This window comes from Carassius auratus, chromosome 16 (assembly GCF_003368295.1).
Source record: "Carassius auratus strain Wakin chromosome 16, ASM336829v1, whole genome shotgun sequence".
NCBI classification, from domain to species: Eukaryota; Metazoa; Chordata; class Actinopteri; order Cypriniformes; family Cyprinidae; genus Carassius; species Carassius auratus.
Window position 1 is genome coordinate 17,369,854 of NC_039258.1, and position 20,721 is coordinate 17,390,574.

Genomic DNA, 20,721 nt, shown 5'->3' on the forward strand with positions numbered 1-20,721 from the left:
TCCACTCTTTTCGTTCTCTGACGCTCCCCCCTTCTTTCTCTCCAGGGTAAAGGAAAGAGTGAGAAAAGGAATAAAAAGTGAAAGGTGTTACATAGTAAGGCCTGTAAGTGTTGCATAGTAACAGTTAGGGAACTTGCAGAACATTAGCACTAAGCCTTCAAGAGCGAAAGAGAGAGAGACAGGCAGAGTTAGAGAGAGAGGAAAAGGGGGAAGGTTAATTTAGCATATACAGAAACCAGTGCATGGCGCTGGAAATACAGAGTCACATGCAATAAAGCATAGCACAGTGTTGCAACAGAAGCAGAGAGGAGTTTCCAGACAGAGAGAGAAAGTATGGGTGAGGGGTTAATGCAACCTTAAATACACATGCTGCATTAATAGCTGACCTTTCCAGATTCACGAAAAGTGAAGAAAAACTCACTCAGGGGTGTAGGAACAACTTAAAACGTGCAAAGGGGGGACAGTAAAGGTATGGGAATGATTATCTTAAGAAAGAGTGGGGGAACAGTGGAGCTGTGGCAAAGGGGGTAAATCACAGGCACTGGGGTTTGAATCCGGCGTGCGTCATGCTCTGATCCTATTCACAGACCTGCATTTTATTGGCACTTAAGATGGGTCAGGGGTCAAATGAATGATAAATAAGAGTGTCCACAAAAAGGAAAAACTACTTGAAAAACCAAGCTAGAATGAAAACGTTGTTTTATATTAAAAGAATGTTTTATATTCATGTTGTTTTGATATTAAAAAATGTACACCATTTTTTTTGTTAAATTTTCATTTAATGACACATATATTTAAGTATATATAATGTACTTTAAAAAGAAAATCATGAACTATTAATTCATAAATATTATGTTCTTGGGACTTCAGATTTTATTTTCAAGAATATAATGCTTTTTCTTCATTATGATATCAGGGTGATTGACTTATTTTTGGCATTATTAAAATTAATTGTAGAGAACTATTCACCATTAATTAAATTCAAGTCTATTTGTACAGCCCTTATTACGATGCAAATCATTGCAAAGCAAATTCAGTAGTAGCTTATCAGTGGTAGCTTACCAGTTTATGCATGGCAGAAATGTAAAAATTTATTATAGTCGTAATCAAACAGACAATGAACACTATTAACAGTAATTATTATATGATGCAATCAAACTTATAGCTAAATGTGGTAGTTCGTTTTGTTGATTCAGGGTTAGCATCATCTGAGGTCCTCTGAGGGTCAGCATCATCTCTTCTCAGGTGTTCTGGATCCAGACTGGAGCTTGTGTAATTCCTAGTTACCCATGGCAAAAACAGAGAAACAAATAGAGACATAATTAGCATAGCTGCTTTTCCAACCAAGTAACATTAATTTGTTATTTATTATTGTGCATTATACTGTATGTACATTGCAGTTTCAATGTATTTTTGAACACATTATAGATTACACACAGTTTTGATGGCTGCAACACCCTCACTCACTCTTATGCATGCAAAAACCACTGTTCCCACAAAACTGTTCTCAAAAACTCTCTTGTCACTCACACACACACACACACACACAAGGGTGTGTGGAGGTAATGCGGTTGCAGGGTCACATTCTGGTTTTGTTGGGTCAGCCATAAAGAAGAAAGGGGGGAGAGAGGAAGAGATGGAAGGAAGGGAAATAGATGAGTGTGCAGGAGCGATGGAGGAATGGAGGGAGATATTGACACACTCGCTCTTTTAATTTCCCACATCAAAGGCCTGTTTGAAGACACAGCTGGGAAAAGAATAAAAGAAAGAGTAAAGTTAGTCACTCACCGACTCTCTCTGCCTGCATGCCCTGATGGGGGTCTCTTGGGTGGTTGATGGTGAGTCTGTTTAAGTCCCTAATCCAAAGGGCGTGTGTGTCTGATTTTGTGTGTGGGTGTGTTAGCGGGTTACCAATCAGCGATGATTGCTGTGCTGTATACGTGTGTATGTGAGTGTGTGGTCCTGATGTTCAGTCCGTCACATCACCGATCACTGAATGCACCAGAGGAAAGAGCGGTAGTCTGAGCTGTCCGGTCACAAACCTCACAAGACATTACACACCAACTCCTACACATTCACACACAGTCCTCGATCACAGGGGAAGTGAGGCACAGGTGGGGAGCAATAAGTGTCCAGACATCCTGGTACCTCATTACTGTAATATCCCCCATTATGAGACTCACACACACATTCATTATGTCCACATTCACACGCTGCCAGACCTCCCCTCCTCAAATACACATACACTGCAGCACGCAATAATACACACAGTTTCATTGGCCAACATGCTCACAACTCAGAAATGGTTTTTGTTGTCTTTTTTAATGGCTTCCTTTGATGTGTCAGCACCCTAGGCAAGAGGGCACAAGCTTAATTGGAACAATTAAGGCACTAATGAATTTCAACAGGTGGTTAAAATGCTGAGTTTAAGAACTACTGTTGAAAAGGTGCTTTTTTTCCTCCGGAATGGACAGCAGGCATAGTGAGACCGATGGTTTAACTTAATTAAACTTAAAAGAATGAAACTTAAAAGGCAGAGAAAGAGTCTACTCCTTTCCGCTTCAGTTTACAAATAATGTTCAGGTAGTGTGTGAACACCGCAAATTATTTTTTAAGGAAGAGGAAAGTACAACCAGGACATTCTGCTAAACACCTCCTTTTGTTTTCCACAAACAAAAGGAAGGTTAAAACAACAATCTGTCATTTTTGTGTGAAATAAAAATGACTGATTATTGTTTATGGCTTTCTTTTGTTTGAGGAAAACAAAAGGAGAAGTTTAGCATAATGCACTGGTTGTACTTTTCCATACAGTGTAAGTGAATTATATACTTTTTCATACAATGAAAGTGGGTTGTTTGGTTTTTTGTTTCCTTATTAACTCCATTCCAGCATCTATGACTATATTCATGGCAAGAACCAGTTAATCCATACACAAGTCGATCCATACACGTCTTGTCTTTACAAACATCCGGGGACAATTTAGAGGCTTCAATTAACCTAACACGCTGGTCTTTGGGCTGTGGGAGGAAACCGAAGCATAACCCGGCGTAAACCCATGCAGACACAGGGAGAACGCCACACAGAAAGACCCCCCCCCCCATCCCAGAGGGGCTCACACTTGGGGACTTTCTTGCTGATTAAATTTCTGAGAATATATAATAACAACACTAAAATAATGCAATAAAGATATAAATAACAGAAAATATAACATTATAGAAGAATATACATTTATAATAAAAATGTGATTTTTTTATTTAACGTCATGTAATATCATATGACTTCTGGGATGTATTTAATCAAAATCTTATGTGCAAAGTCAATTTGGATAAAAGCGCCATCCAAATTCACATATATATATGTAACATATTAAAATACTTTTAACTCAAGATCAGTATTTCATGTCTCCATCTGTTCTTATTTGGTAACACTTGCTAACATTTTGCACTGTATTCATAATCATAATCACACTTTCATTTCCCAAGCCAAAACCTCACAGCAGTTTACCATCATTTGGATTTAGTCTACTTATTTCTTACTGCCAAACTGCACGTGCAATTACAAGCATTATTTGTGGAACCATTTAGTTTCTCGAATGGAAAACTCCTTCAGAAATGCTGAACGTTTTAGTTTTAGCAATGTGTGTGTGTTGGGGGATGAATAATTATTAGTTTATTAGTCAGTGTTACGGAACATGTTTCTACTGGTGTAAATAGGTCATAAAACATTTTGATAAAAGTGGGGATGTTTAAATTACTCAGCAGTAAAATAAATCAAACTTTGTTAAATATTACTCTGTTCTCCAATGTTTCAAAGCACAGTCTTTTAGGCCATATAATAATGATTATGTTATGCGGAGTACTGCATATCACAGCCTTAGTCATAAACACACACACACACACACACACACACACCAATATCAACAGTTGGCAGAGCAGCATATGACATTAAATACCTGCAAAAGCATGATCTGATATAATTTAATAACTTTACCATCTCACTAAACCCCAAAGGGACTTTCACAATGGAAGAGGAAAAAAGAGTGAGAGTGACTGCTGGAAGATGAATGTGTGCATGTGTGGGAGGATGCATAAATACAGTGAAAAAAGAAAGATAATTCTTATTACAGGATGTGGATCATGTCCTTTGACCCTGACTGACTGCTCCCTTTCTTTGTACTTCACAGAAAAAAGAGGTGTGTCCTGACCAACTGCAATCTGGCAAGCCCCCTTCACCTTTCCCAACCCATGTGCCCCTCTACAGACGTCAGAGAGCAAGTGAGTGTGTTAATGGCTCTATGGGAAAAGCAAAAGGGGGAATAGAAAGAAAGAATGACACACTGCGGGAAGATAATCATTGGGCAATAAAGTGACGTCTCAGAATCTGTCTCACAATGCTGCAGACACAAGCCTGTAAGAACACACGTGCACAGGAAACCACGCATAAACACTGCTGGATTACACCACTGCCAATGTGCCAAATGATACTGGGTCAATAAATGTGCTGTATATAAGCTAATAAGTACACTAGGGCTGTGTAAAAAATATAGATTTTCTGATTAATCTTCACTTGATCTTGTTTCTTACAATCCAAAGATCAATCTTTTCTGAGCAAGTGTTTCCTGTAAGCACTTTTCAGCATTGCCGCACATCTTGCTGCTAAATCTACAGACTCTCTGCAAGTTATTTTTTAACAGAGTCTAAATTAAATATGAGATTGAAAAAGGGTGTGTAATTTTTTTTATTGAATTGTTCTTGCTGGGTGCATGCAATCACATATACTGTAGTGTTTCCAGTGCAGTCCGATACACATTTGAATGATCCAACTTACCAGTGGATCAAAAAAATACAGTGTCACCAATGTAAAATGATTCCCAATCAAATGACTCCTATGAACTGGTTCATGTTAGTGAATAAAATAAATAAATAAATACTGCATCACCAGGGTAGAACATTTCACGATCAAATGAGTCCAATTAATTAATTCTTGTTATTAAATAAAAACAACTTACAGCGTGGCCAGTTTAGTCTGATTCATGATTAACTGACTCTTATGAACTGGTTCTTGTTAGTGGATCAGAAACGGACAGCATGACCAGTGTAGTCTGATTCACAATCAAGTTTTTGGTTGCGGTGATTATTACTACTATTATGACTGCATAGTTCAGCTGTTATCTGTTACCTCAATTGTTATTTAACAAATATAATATGTTGATTTTGCAAATTAATATTCTCATACAGTTCCAATAATTAGTTCTCTATAAATTAGAGCAATAAATAGTTTATTTTAAGCATTGTAACAAAACTATACCCAAATGAGTAAAAATCTAATAAAATCAAATCAAGAAAACATGTATCACGTTTTGTCACCACATACAAAGGACAGTTCATGTAACCGAGCCACACACGCACACATACACACACACACAAGTTTGTTTTTGTGAAAAGTGGAAACATCCCATAGTAATGGTTTTTATACTGTACAAACTGTTTATTCTATGGTCCTACACCAACCCTACACCAAACCCTAACCCTCACAGGAAACTGTGCATTTTTACTTTCTCAAAAAGGTTTATAAGAAAAGGTTTATTTGAAAAATGGGGACATGGGTTATGTCCTCATAAGTCACCCTCTCCTTGTAATACCTGTGTCATACCCATGTCATTGTACAGAGTTGTGTCCTGATATGTCACAAAAACATGCCCACACACACACACACACACACACACACACACACAGAGAGAGAGAGAGAGAGAGAGAGAGAGAGAGAGAGAGAGTTAGATTACAACTAATTAACTTAATAGAATTTATCTCTTAAAATCTGACGTACTGGAATGTCCAGATGATATTTTATTTCCTTAACACACACTTACAAACACAAGCTTAATCTGCTTACGAAACGGTAATAAGTAGTTGTAAATCACTCGCGGCAGTAGCTGTCTTCCGGTTCTTAGAGCTTGGCAGCAGTGTTCAGATATTACCCTGACGCACACAAACATACACTCTGATGCAAGCTGCTTGCTGGAAGACATTAGGAATCGGGATGGTATAAGAGAGAATGAGTGTGCATTGTGGTCAGGTCAGGTCAGTAGGTGAAATGAAATACTTGAAATAATGAAATACTAATTAAGAAAAGAGAAAACTAAAGCAACTATTTCTATTCAATTCCATTTATTTACTGTAACATACTATATTTGTAACATGCACTTGAATATTGACATATTTGAATGAGCAATAGTTCAAAGAGAGACCAAGAGAGAGGAAGAAAGTAGGAGAACAGAATGAAGATGGAGAACAGCCCACGCAAAAAGGAAATTTTTACAGGGTGGGCAAGTCTTTCCACACTCACCCCCCTTTCCTTGCGTCTCATCTGTTCATCTCATGAGCGTGTTAACATTTTGCAGACTTAGTTCAGTCTGTTAAAGCACACGTATACAAACACAGGAATGCTGACCATCCTGCACAGAGTCGGCTTAAACATTCTTTCCTCACCTGTCATTGTATGTGTCTTGTCTGTATCTCAAACCATCTCTTCCCAGTCTGTCTCAAAAAACATTTTCTTGCTTGGAAAAAAATAAGCTTTTACATAAGAATTTACATAAGAAGATAAATTTAGTAGAGAACAGGGTTTATATTCAGACAGTATATCTTTTAGTTTTTTTTTCCAGTTATTTATTTATTTTTTGAAGCATGAATGTAATAGAATTTGGAAAGGTTTAGTCTTAAAACAACAAGAAAAAAAGTCCTAATACAGATATAGAATGATTGGGGTAAATTTTACGTATTTTGTCATCTGATAAACCGTCTCTAGGTTACGTATGTAACCCTAGTTCCTCGAGGGAACGAGACGCTGCGTCAAAGCGCTTTGGGGAACGCGCCCAGCGTGCGCAACTCTGAATATCGTGTGAAATCAGACCAATGGAAGAGCGTGACGTCACCGGCGGAGTGACGTAAGCGAACAGGAAGCTATAAAAGCACGTGCCACGCAGCTGGCGTCAGCTTCGAGTACCAGCAAGCGCCGGCAGGGGTGCCGGGGGTATGGCTCCGAGACGCAGCGTCTCGTTCCCTCGAGGAACTAGGGTTACATACGTAACCTAGAGACGTTCCTCTTCAGGAACTCGAGCTGTGTCAAAGCGCTTTGGGGAACGAGTACCAACGCCGCCAGACTACCAAACCCCTGCCTAGTGTGTATCCGAAGAGCACAGCTTAGGTAAGGAGGACTGAAGCGCCTGGAGTGACTGGCATGTCTAGGCCATAGAATTTGAGGAAACGTGTAACTAGGGGATGTCTTCCCAAAGACTGGCCATCGAGAAGGGGCGTGGTAGGCCACAATAGCCGCCACGTAGACCTTCAACGTGGAGTGGGTCAACCCTGCAGAGAGCCTAGCCTGTAGAAACTCCAGAACTGTACCAGTTTCCTCGTTGAGGGAGCTCTGGATTGGAGAAGGGTCTCAACAACCTCGGTTGAGAGACTGGCTGCTAACAGTTGTGCCCTCTCAGGGGCCACACCCACAGCTTCCACAACTCCGGGCGAGGGTGAATTATCGTACCCTGCGCCTGCGAGAGTAGGTCTGTCCTGATCGGTATCTCCCACGGAGAGCCATCGAGGAGCAAGACTAGATCTGAGAACCATACTCGGCCCGGCCAGAACGGGGCTACTAACAACAGACGGACCCCGTCCGGGCGCACTCCCGCCAGAACTCCCGGGAGCAGAGCAATAGGGGGAAATGCGTACAGACGAAGCCTCGGCCAGGTCTGTACCATAGCGTCCAGTCCCAGAGGAGCTGGATGAACTAGAGAGAACCAAAGGGGGCATTGAGACGTCTCTTGAGATGCAAATAGGTCTACTTGAGCCCTGCCAAATATTCTCCATATCTGCTTCACTACTTGTGGGTGAAGTTTCCATTCCCCGGGCCTCGGCCCCTGCCTCGACAGTATGTCTGCTCCCACATTTTGTTTCCCAGGAATATATACTGCTCTTAATGAGAGGAGTTTGCTCTGGGACCACACCAGGATCTGGTGCGCCAGCTTGTACAAAGGGCGCGAACGCAGACCTCCCTGGTGGTTGATATAGGAGACCACCGATGTGTTGTCGGTGCGCAACAACACATGGTGACCCCTTAGGTCTGCGAGGAAGTGCTTCAGTGCACGATAAACTGCTAGCATTTCTAGACAATTGATATGCCATGTTTGATGGCGATCGCTCCACAGACCACGGGCAGGGTGGCCACTCATGACTGCACCCCAGCCAGTGAGGGATGCATCTGTCACTAGCGTTACACGGCGACAAAGAGCTCCCAGCACCGGGCCCTGTTTCAAGAACCAAGGTCTCTTCCACACGTCTAAGGCAAGTAGGCAACGCCGCGTGACCTTGATAGTGCGAAGTAGATTGCCCCTCGGGGAAAATCCCTTGGTCTTGAGCCACCACTGTAGGGGCCTCATGTACAGCAGGCCAAGAGGTATCACGTTGGACGCAGCTGCCATCAGACCCAACAATCTCTGAAATTGTTTGACAGTGAGTGACTGGCCTTCTTTGACTCTCTCGACTGAGATGCGGATCGACTCGATACGAGCAGGGGACAATCGTGCCTGCATCGCGGTCGAATCCCATATTACGCCTAGATAGGTGGTTCTCTGAACCGGAGAAAGCACACTCTTCTTGGCGTTCAGTCTCAAACCCAGCTCCCCCATATGTGCGAGGACGACATGTCGATGCCGAACCGCAGCCTGCTCTGACTGTGCTAAGATCAACCAATCTTCGATATAGTTGAGAATGCGGATGCCCTGCATGCGCAGGGGGACCAGAGCCGCGTCTACACATTTTGTGAACGTGCGGGGTGAGAGTGCAAGGCCGAAGGGAAGTACTCGATATTGGTAAGCTTCGCCCCCGAAAGCGAACCTCAGAAACTTCCTGTGTTGTGAAAGGATGGATATGTGAAAATATGCGTCTTTGAGATCTATTGTGACAAACCAGTCCTCGGACCTGATCTGCGCTACAACTTGCTTGATTGTGAGCATTCTGAATTTTAGTCTCATAACTGAACGATTTAAGACCCTCAGGTCTATAATCGGACGCAGCCCCCCATCCTTCTTCGGAACTATGAAATACCGGCTGTAAAATCCGGACTCCCTGTCTTGAGGAGGGACCACCTCGATGGCCTCCTTCTCTAATAGGGTTTTCACTTCCTGTTCCATAACCAGACCCTGCCTGAGGCCGACTATTGTCTGAACGACCCCGTTGAATAGTGGCGGCACGGAGCCAAACTGAATGCGGTAGCCTTTTTCTACTGTGTGCAGGACCCATCGAGATACATTTGGCAGTAGTTTCCACGCTGCTAAATAATCTACTAAGGGAATCAGTCTCTCGAGACTGATCTCTGGTGTAAGAGGCCCCCGCAGGGGCGGCGAGCGTCTCAGCCCCGCTACGCGCACGGGCGGAAGATACTGAGAGCGATGCTCGCTGGGACCTGCTGCGCCCTGGAACACTGGCAGGGTTGGCAGACCGGCCCCCAGAGGGCGCTGAGGTGAGACGGGCACCGTGTACTGTGGTGTGTACCGCTCTACCCCAGCAGAGGCTGCCCTCTGAAACCCTGGGTTGTTGGCGTCAGGGTTTCTTGGCCGAGGACTTCTTAGCTTCAATAACTGCCCTAAGATCTTGTTTGGGCTGGGAAGTCCTCGGCTGTTTTTGGGCCTTGCGTTACGAGGAGCTAGGGAGCGGCTGGGGCATCTCCCGCCCAGATGCCCCAAGGGAGCGACGAGGGAGGAACTTATGGAGCGCCGCCGCTTGCTTGCGGGCCTCCTGAAACCTGTCAACGACAGAATTGACTGCATCGCCGAACAGGCCAGTCGGCTGGATCGGGGCATCCATGAGGCAGACCCTGTCCCGCTCTTTCATATCGGACAGGGTCAACCATAAGTGCCTCCCCGCGGCCACCATAGCTGCCATGGACCGCCCAATCGCTCGAGCGGTCTCCTTGGTGGTGCGGAGGGAGAGATCAGCGGTCCTTCTTAGTTCTGATATGTCATGGGACTTGATCTCCTCTCCCTCGTCTAGCTCCTTCAGCAGGTCGGCTTGGTACGCCTGTAACACCGCCATGGTGTGCAGACACGCACCAGCCTGACCTGCTGCCGCATACCCTTTGCCCACCAAAGCCGATGTTGCTCTGAGTGGCTTTGAGGGCAACGCCGGGGCCTTTAGAGACGACGCCGCACAAGGGGACAGATAGCTCGCGAGCGTCTGTTCCACCCGGGGCATCGCTCTATAGCTGCGCTCTCCCATCCCCACTACATTCCCATAGTAGTCTGAAGAGGGGATGTAGAGGCGGGCCGAGAATGGACGTTTCCACGACCTGGAGATCTCTTCGTGCAGGTCGGGAACGCAGGCGCAGGAAGCGTTCATCAAGCTTGCTTCTCTGCAGTTCAGCTGCTTTCTCGGCGGGCCAATCGATGTTTAATTTGGCCACCGCGCGAGTAACCACCTCCAAGAGCTCCTCATACTGTGGCGAGTGGGGTGGCGAATCCCTGTCGAGCGACTCCACATCAACCTCCTTGGAGGAAGAGAGGCGGAGCGTCTACCCCTCTCCCTGAGTGGAAGGAACCGCTGAGCGTGCTTCCGACTCTAGGGATTGGGTGCCGGATCTGGCAGAAGTGGAAGGAGATAGGGACTGGCCCGTCTCCATTCCCTCGACCAGATCCACTTGCGAACCCCACGAGTGCAGCCGCCATTCTGCCTCAGCAGAAGCGGGACCAGCACCGCGGGGAACGCTGGCGAAGGCCCCCTCCTCGAAGAGGGCCATCCGGGAACGAAGCAGCCGCACCGACATACGCTCACAGTGCGGGCAGTCGGCCCCCTCGAGAGCCGACTCAGCGTGCTTCGAACCCAGGCAAACCACGCAAAGGCTGTGTGTATCCGTTATATATCTTGGGCAGGGAGGAACACACAGCCTATAACGCGATTTGGAATCGCCAGTGTGTTTAACTTTCGCCTTGCTTTTAGGCATGTCTAGGAGCTCTTAAACTGGACAGACAACAGTAAATAAGACTCACAGACAAACAGTTTGACATTCACATACAGAGCGCTTGCTGAGAGACGTGAAGCTGACGCCAGCTGCGTGGCACGTGCTTTTATAGCTTCCTGGTCGCTTACGTCACTCCACCGGTGACGTCACGCTCTTCCATTGGTCTGATTTCACACGATATTCAGAGTCGCGCACGCTGGGCACGTTCCCCAAAGCGCTTTGACGCAGCTCGAGTTCCTGAAGAGGAAATTTAATTTATGTAACTTCTGAAGACGGTAGCTACCAGTGAAACAATGATATTTACAATTACCATTATACATTATCATCCTGTTCAAAAGTTTACACCCCCAGCTCTGCACAAGACAAACAAGGGACCCATGAACAACTATTACTAAACATAAAAACAATCATGAATCATCATCATTAGTATTCAAAAGTATATTCTTTAAAAAGAAGTCTGTTTTACTGCAAAACAAACAAAAACAACAACAACAACATTTTTCTCATTATGTGCCTGTTTGACTTCTATCTCTTTTTCCATCTCTCTGTCTTTCACTGCCTCTCCATCTCTCTTTATCTCGGCGGAAGAGTAGGTGTTGGAGGAGAGGGCTAAACATAAACCGGGGGCTGCTAAACAATAACAAAAACAAGCGGATGGAACCAGGAGTGAAATATGTAAACAGGTCTGGTCACTAGCATGGTATGTCTCTCTCTCTCTCTTTGAGAAACTTCAACAAGGCCAGCTGAAAAAGAACTACTGACTGATGGGACAAAAGAAAAATACAAGACAACCAGCGTGAGTGTGGCTATTTTTAGCGCATTCTTTGTAGCTAAAAAAAGATACCCAGGAGACACTGGGCATTCTCAATGTCTTTGTCAGGCTCGTCTGATAGCTCACAAGAGAGAAGCGTCACAAGCGGCCAAAGGCCAAACTCATCACCCTCCCCTTTACTGGAGACCTTCTGTTACACATGCACTCGACCCTCCCCTTACTGGACCCCCTTTTGCTCCTCTTGCGTCACAGAGGGCTAACTGGAGGGCTGTGTGTTTTCTAAGGGAGGAATCTCACTGCTCAAAAACAGAGGAAAGGAAACGTAAAGATAAAGCAGGATGAGATACGATGGACGGCTGATGTCGGCTGACGGAGAGACAGTGGGAAGGCAAGAAAGAGGGTGCGAACGTATCGGTGAGAGGAGACAAAAGATCCTGGAATGCTCCTCCAACGTCATCGGTTTGTCCCACTGACTGGGTTTTCATTGTGACCCCAGGGAGATGAAAGAGGGAAGCCATTGGAGGGCATTCTCATGCTCTCAGTCGTGTGACTAATGCCAACCAACATCCGTACCTCTTGCAAAAATGTGCCTTTTAGTCCCACACAGAATAGGCTCAAAGAACAATAACTTGGGCATTTCCATTGTGCGTTAATCAATGATCCTCCTTATGTCTTCCCAGCTAAGAAATTTACATATTTGAAGTAACCTATAATCACTTAATATAATCCAAACTAGAGCAAATAATCAAAAAACAGCTCAGTTTTCATTAAACTCTAGTATCAGTATTTTAGGGAGGGACGGTTATCATTGTGAACCTCAGGAGGCCATTAAACCTCTTTGATAGCTACCTCTTATGCCAGTCTTTTCATTGGCACTGTTATAGAGTCTTTTGTAGACTGGTCTGTCAGCAGCTCATTGTTTGGTAACTCGTGTTTTGTCTTGCAAGCTGTAATCATGTGGGGTCTGATGCCACCCTCATGGTGGTTCTGGCTCTTTGCCTGTGCTGCCACACATTCGTCAGTGGCTCTCATTGCCGAACATGGATGTGTGTTTCTCCACTAAGCTCAGTGTTTTCATATTCAGTTCTTTTCTCACTTATCACTTACACTCTGGAGGTGCCGGTAGATCCAGCAAAGGCAACATCAAAGGACCGCCTACTCACCTGTCAATCAGTCCGACATTAAGGTTAAACAGGCATTTTATGGCTTTTAGGTGAGTCAGAAATTATCACAGGAACCAAGAACTCCTGAAGTTTAATTAATACAACTCAACTAAAATAACACAAATAATCATCTTTAATGTTTGTTGTGAGATGTGTGTCAAAGGGATAATTCATAAAAAAAGGAAGAAAATTCTTTCATCGTTTATTCACCCTTGTGTCATTCCAAACAAATAATGCTTTCTTCTGTAGAACACAAAAGGAGATATTTTGAACATTTCTTTTTTTGTCTGTACAATGAGAGTCAGTGGGATCCAGTGTTGTTTTGGGCCCCACAGACTTACATTTTATGGACATTCTTCGAAATACTTGTACTGCTCTGCAAACTGACACAATTGGCCCTTCACAGGGAGCTTGAATGACAGGTGATCTGACCAATCACAATGACATCGCTGCCATTTTTGTCCGACAAACAAACCAGACAGGGGTACAGATTAACTTCGGTGAACTTGAACTTGAAAAATGCAGTGTATTGACATCTTTCCACGGTTTAAACAAGATACCTTCTGATGTTCATTCATATTTATTTCATGCTTTAACCAGTAAATATGTAGAGATGATCAGTTCACGTGTTGCTTGAACTGAGGCACTACAGCATTAGCAATCTGTCATTAGGGGGCTTATATGATGTTGCTAAAAATAACATTATGTTGTGTATTTGGTGTTATGAAATGTATTTATGTGGTTTAAGGTTAAAAAAAACACATTATTTTCCACATACTGTACATTATTGTTTCTCATCTATGCCCTGACTTTCTGAAATGTTTCATTTTTTACAAAGCATATCAGTCTGAAAAGGGAGGTGTGTTCAAACAAAGTAGCTTTGCTTTCACAACGAAACACACAGCGTCTCAACAACATGGCACCGGCTGCAACAGCGAGAATAAAAGTTAAGCCTTCTTTCTTTGCATGAACATTTGGGCAGCGTTATGCATATATTCCTACATTGTGACGTAGACATTTGGGTTGTGAATAAACAAGGTGTTTTAGGAGGGCGTGGACAAGTATCAAAGAATATCTCTTTGGGTTTGAGACTTTAGTTTTTGCAACTTTAGGGATCTTATCTATTCACAAACAGTTTGTTACAATCCAAAGAGAAAGGAAAAACTTGAAATTGCATAATATAGTCCCTTTAAAGAGCCTCAAAATTGTCTGTGTTTCTTAAAAAATAAAAAAACTGAAAGCTGAGACTTTATTTCATACTTAAAGTAGCCTGCTCTGTCTTGTCTGATGGCATGTTGTCAGTTTCCTCTTCACTCCACAATGTAAATCTAACTGCGTGAGAACATGATGTGTGTTGTGAGAGCGGTGTGGCTTGTCAGACATAGCAACAGTAACGAAGGGGTCGGGTTTTGTGAAGGGTCTCTTGTGAAATCTAGGCTTTTATTCATACATACACTGAGCAATGCATATACATAGAATGCATTGAAAACCGTAAACAGAGGATGAAATATTTATGAGGATAAAATGGATTTTCAGTGGAGGGAAAGAAATCTCTCATGTTTTATTTAAAATATCTTGTTTTCAGAATTAAACTATCATGGTGTTGGAACGATACAAGGGTCATAAATATATAACAGAATTTAATAGTCTGGATAAACTATCCATTTAAAAGGGCCCTCTGGACTCAATAAGTTAATATACAAATAGCTATTACAGCTGGCCTTGAGAAACAACCTTATTACTTAAAGGTCGGTCTCATGTAACAGGAAGTCAGAGTTTACGGTAAAAAAGGTCAGTTTCACATTCCGAAGGTGAAACAATCCCACTCCATCTTACTCATCCACTTTCCCTCTCTGTGTTTGTCAGTGTAATGTACTGTATGTCATAATGACTGTTCTATATTTATACATCTGTTTACATGGCCAATTAGCCTCCCACGGTCAAGAAGATCAATACAGCACAACGTCCTCATCCTAAAAACTCCTCTAATACCACCCACTTCAGCGCATCTCTATCTCTTGCTCGAGACGCTCCATTAAACCCCTTCATACACACACGCACTCCAGCACATTTCAGCATCTTATCCCCGTAGGAATGAAAGGAATGTGAGGAATGGCAGAGTCATAGATAGAGGGAATTTCCCTGAAAGACAGCAGACATGTAAAAATGTATGAAGACACACAGACAGTGGGGAAAAGGGAGCGGATGAAGGAATGGAGGATTAGAGGAAGGGCAAAGGTGAGGAATACAGCAAAGAAGAAAAAGAGTCACATCTTAGATGAAGACAACAGACACTCAGTAGTACAGTAGGGCAGCATTACTCAAACATTTGTGTCTGGATCAGTCTCACCAGCCTCAGCATGACTCAGCCTGAATAAATCCTATCAGTGACAGCTCCTGTAACAACCCAAGCTTGTGCTGATGTCAGATCAGAGTCTTAACCTGAAACAAACAATCCACTGGACTTTCACTGCAAATTACATTGAGCCTACAGGTGACTCCTGCATCGGTCGCCCACCTTGACCTCAAGTTCACCTCAGAAATACATTGAGAGACAGGTCAAAGACAACACTTCAGTTTAGGGACCAATTTATTACCTAGCATGCCTATTACTCCCATATTAGCTGTTTATTGGTGTTTAAAGCATTAAACTTTATTTAATTTCCGCATTATCATATTTTAGATCCCTTAAATCAATAACTTACTAATTATTAATAAAAAACAAATAAGGAGTTTATTGAGGAAATTGTTTTTAGCTAATAGTTAATATTGAGAATTGAATCTTAAAATAAAATGCTCAAATAAATAAATAAATACTTTTATGGTGAATTAATTTAAACTCAGTGACTGTGTAACCACCAAAAAAAAGTAATATCATATATTCCTTACAGCTTGAAAACATGTATATTTTATTATTATTCTAAAAAACATTTTATAATATACTTATCATTTGGTAAAAAATATAATTAAATGAGTTAATATAATTTTTGGGGGGAATAGCAACACCTAACTACAATCTAAATATTAATGTTCAAATTATCCAATATTTTAAAATATCTATTGACCATGGATATTATATAATTTTGTTGATAAGGCAGAAAAATATTTTTAAATTAATACTACTTTAACAAAACTGAAATAATAGTCGATTATGCCAAACTACTTAAGTTTTTTCTTTCTGTTTTTTTTTCTTCATTATGATAAAGACAGTTGTATCACCATAACATTTCTGATTAAGCCCCTAAACATATCTGTATTCAATTTATTGCATATGATTTAATATACTTTTGAATAAATTCATGGATCTGAACAAAACAAAGAGTGTCAAGTCATTGTCCCAGATTTTAATAAACTTACACAACATGGATAAGAATGAAAGCAAAAAAAAAAAAAAAAATTGAGGGATCGGATTACAGGACCGCCGGGGTTGATTTCCCCCCGTTTCCTGGCGTTACATCATCATTTGAACTACGCCGGGCCTTAAGCAAGCACATGCCATATGCCTCCCACCCAGAACACACACAGCCTTGACAAAAGAGACATCATTCTCTCTATATTTGGGCCGAATGTGTATAGATCAGTTCTGGGAGGAGTCTGGGAAAGACAGAGACTGATTCGGAACAGCCGCTAGCTAAGTCCACCGTATGACTGCGGTCATCTGCATAAACGTAACAAGTAATGAGTAAGAGAGAAAAAGAGAGAAATTGTCATACCCTCTTTAGGTAATGTCATATTGTTGAACAGAAATTGCAATGTCATCTCCTGTTAAGACTGAAAGGATGAAAGCAAGAATGAAGGATCCCTAATGTTTTCTTTACCCTAGCAGCCACTGATGTGGAGAGAAAGCTGTCATTTGGCTCAGTGTCAAGCTCCGCCCACTGAATGATTTACAAATGGCACGCTGTAATTTACTTGAATGAGAACGCATCACTGGAGTTTAACAGGTGATGTCAGAGGGCTTTCCAAAATATCACACAGAGATGTTAACACATACACACCCAACCGCATGCTGCCATTCACAAAGAGTCCTATTGAAGGGATTTTGATAGGTTATAAAACAATGCTATAAAACACAAGTACACACAAGCTTTTTATTTACAGCCACAAAGATGATGTCTACATGTAAATGAAAAGATTATCTCATCTCATCTCACATAAGAATTACTTTATGTACAGCACACCTGCTTTACTTCTTACAGGATCATTATGATTTCAAGTAGAAAAGCATTGTGAAATGTTATAACCACAATAAAGACATTGTTTCCTCTTCCATCGCGAATTATAGGGACTACTGCCAAGATGTTACCTTTGCTTCATTGTCAATAAAATGATTAAAATGTAATTTTTTAATCAATATTTTATTTTGTTTGCCAGTATAAATATCTAAACATTCTTAAAAGCAAAATACATTTACTGATTTAGACTGATTTGGTTCTATTTTACTTGAAATAGAAATCTTTATAATCTAATTCAATTTGTTTACCGTCACTTTTGATCAATTTGATGCATTCTTGATGCAAACTTTTGAAGGTAGTTTAGTTCCAGATATAATATCTAAAAAGCAAGTCTTAATATCTCAGGGTTTGAAATGTCGGAATAATATAACCTGTCAAAATATAACCTATATAACCTCCCAAAAACATCTAAAATGATGTTGCTCTCAGATATAAAACATATGCAATTTATTAGCAATAAAATTAATAGTAATTCATTTAACAGTGGCTACAAAATTCATTTTATATTTTGCACCATTTTCCCATGGGATGGAAACACTGCTAAATTTGCTAATTGTTTTAGCCCCCTTTTAATTTTTTGCAAAAATTGAATTTGTAACTTGGACGCGCATACACCGTCTGCCATCATCATGCTTGCTTTGGATTGGTCATGCCATTAAAACTCACTGAACTGAATTGAAAACAGAAAGAGAGAGAGAGTAAGAGAGAAACAGAAAGTGAGAGAGGCCCAGCGCTTGTTCTCAGACAGTGAGTGATGGCATGAGCTTCAAAAACAGTGAAGAGGTTAAGTACCTATTATGGGATTGTGGAGGCGTAATAAGGATTGATGGAGTAGACGCAGTCTTGCCACCACAGCCAAGGCTCCGAGAACCCCACACTCTCTAAAAAGAGAGAGTGAGAGAGAGAAAGAGAGAAAGAAAGAGAGCGAGAGCTCCCCTTCTGTCCCCTTTCTCCCCTCTCTGACACTAATATGGAAAAAACCATGTTTTGAGTGAATACGAATGCAAATATTATTTTTCCTGACTATTACCACTGCAAGCACCTCTGCGCGGGCAGCCAAAGCACTGGACAAAAAGGCCAAAGACTTTCTCAGCGCCTTCAAAGAGAGCCTACATAAAATAAACACCGCCATCAGATTACAGCCACTAACATGGCTCAGTGTTAGGCCGAGACCGGGTGCGCAACTGCCTGGTAAGTGTGGGGTCCATTCAGTCAACACGATGACGCAGAACGGAACAAAAGCACGACAGAAAAAGCAGGTCTGTCGGAACACAGCCCCAACCCGCAGCACCGCTGACCCCTCTGCCGCTGCCCAGGCCCAGAGCGGAGGAGAGACGAGGGGATGAGAGGAGAGTGGAGGACAGATGAAGCGGCTTGAGCGGCGAGTCGGGGTGTGGTGTGCGTTTTGGACGAGACCCTTAAACCCGAGACCAGAGCGGAGACTCCCAGGGAAGGCAGACCTGAAAGAGAGCAAATATAAAACAGAAGGAGGGGCAAGGAAAGGTGGGGAGAGAAATGCAGAGCAAAGGTTAGGGTGGAGTGAGGGAAGCTAGATGAGAGAGATGTAGGGAGAGGTAAAAGAGACATCTGAGCGGGTGATGTTTAGACATCCAACGAGAGAGACAGACAAAACGGGAGCGTCACCGGTGGATAACCTCTTGGTATGACATCACAGGGCTCTTCTAATACGGTGGGCAGCGATGACATAATCCGCCTGGCAGCAGGAGAAAGTGAATTGGTCCCAGAGCAGAGCCTGGGTGTTTCACTCGTCCCGTGTCTAACCCCAAACCTACACACAGTCTCTCTTTCCCATGTGCGTGCACACACACACTGGCTACAAACACGATTCCATTTCATGTTGCTATATTGCACATCAAGGATTTGCTTCTATAAGAAAGTAAATTAATACTGACACGTGTTCACTCCCTCTGCACTCGCAGATAGAAATACACACGCAAATATGCAAGGATAGATTCTCTCTCTCTCTCTCTCTCTCACACACACACACACACACACACACACTCACTGATGTTCTCAGAGCAGGGTAGGAAACTCAGGGCAGCTCAACCTCACTGACCGCACCGGCTGCAGACACATCTACTGCACACACACGTCTCCATTTATACTGTTCACCATCTTTTGCTGTTAACATAACGAAGAAAATGTGTAATTAAAGATGTATTTTCTAAATAAATGTCTGGAGTAAAGTGTGCAGCTCATTTTTTTAACCAAAACCAATAAATAATTGACATCAGATATAAAGAAAAAATGCCTTAGACTGGTTATAGCAGATTATAAAAACTTTTTTATTTTTTATTGAATCTGCTCTGATGTCTTTTTTCAAATGTAATTCAGGAATCAAACTGAGATGACAAAACTTTAAAACAAAGGTGTATGCTTCAATATATCATTCCATGCTGCAAAACTTTAATCTATAAAATACTTGTACATTAATGCATTTCGTCGTGTTTAGTTAAATAGTCATCAACTACAGGACACCAGGGTTGTGTGCCATTTAAGATTGGAATAAAAATGCCTTTTACGTAAAATCCATTTCAGTTATTTAACAGGATGTAGAACTAAAATTTGAATTTCGGAAGCAAAATAACAATAAACGGGAATTCAAATAAAGTCATTCAAACAAAAAAAAGGCATTAAGGCCTTTTTAAAAGTTTAAACATTGATGGATGATAGATGGATGGATGGATGGATGGATGGATGGATGGATGGATGGATCGATAGATCGATAGATAGATAGATAGATAGATAGATAGATAGATAGATAGATAGATAGATAGATAGATAGATATGTGTCCAGCAAGTATGGAAAGCCCCATGATGCTTCAGGAGGGCTGAGGGCACTCATCGAGAAAGCAGATTAAAACTGCTGGACTGCTTGTGTCACAAAACATAACATATAAACATCATACAATACTCTATACTGAGCCATTCATGCTCAAAGATACTGTTAAGAAGAGCGAACACACACACACACACACACACACACACACACACAACCCGACACATACAGAGACCCTCCCTTTCTCTCTTTCCTGACTCAGCGGTTTTGTAGGAAACCTGTGTTACTTTGAAGAGGCAAGAATCTATCATTACTTGAGAGATGTAGAAAAAGAAAGCAAGCAACGAGAATAAGTGCTCCATTGTCTACCCCTTCACCCCCCGCCCCCCACCCCCCGTCTTCGAAAAATAATTGTGTTGTCCTAATTACAGAGAGGAACTTCAACAGGTGTGGGGATATGCACCTGGAGGAATGGGTATACATCTATGTGTGTGTGTGTGTGTGTGTGAATGGCCGTGTGAGCAATGCAGACACACTCTTAAGGACAGGGCAGACAGTGACACAGAAAGAGGATGGGGAGGCTGACTGTTCACACATCAACACTGGCATCACTGACCCATAGCTGTATGACCAGCATGCCTGAAAAACATCTTCACTGCTTTAACCCAAATAATAATCATCAATTATTCCATGATGAATGGGTGACAAGTTCAAAACAGCCCCTGGACTGTCTCGCTC